Genomic DNA, 429 nt, shown 5'->3' with positions numbered 1-429 from the left:
TTCGAATGAGAGCAGCCCAGCAGCCTTGGCATCGCATGTCTGTAGTGTCCCCACATTTCAAAATGGTTGTGGGAGCCCTTTCACTAAAACTCCTTCAACAAGGTTTACTTAAAGAGCCCCTGTTTCAAAGCCCAGGATGCTGAATGTATGAGACATTGCTGGTGTTTTATTTAGGGTGGCTCTTGAGAGCTGCTCTAATTCAAATCCTTCCTCCCCCACCACTCCATCATCCCAGGGCACATATAAAGATGCCCAGGTGTCATCACATATGCACTCAGGTCTGAGAGAATTGGTAGACTCCAGGGCCATGAAGTCTGAAATGGAAAACCAAAGCCAGTTCATCCCAGAGACCAGAGCATATAACACTCCTGTTGGCCCAATTTGGATGAGCCATCTCAAGTCCTCTTCCTTCAAAGATGGCATTTCCTA

Source organism: Alligator sinensis, unplaced genomic scaffold, assembly GCF_000455745.1.
Source record: "Alligator sinensis unplaced genomic scaffold, ASM45574v1 scaffold2479_1, whole genome shotgun sequence".
Classification (NCBI taxonomy): Eukaryota; Metazoa; Chordata; order Crocodylia; family Alligatoridae; genus Alligator; species Alligator sinensis.
The sequence above is the reverse complement of the archived record's forward strand: the minus strand, read 5'-3'. Positions refer to the sequence as shown.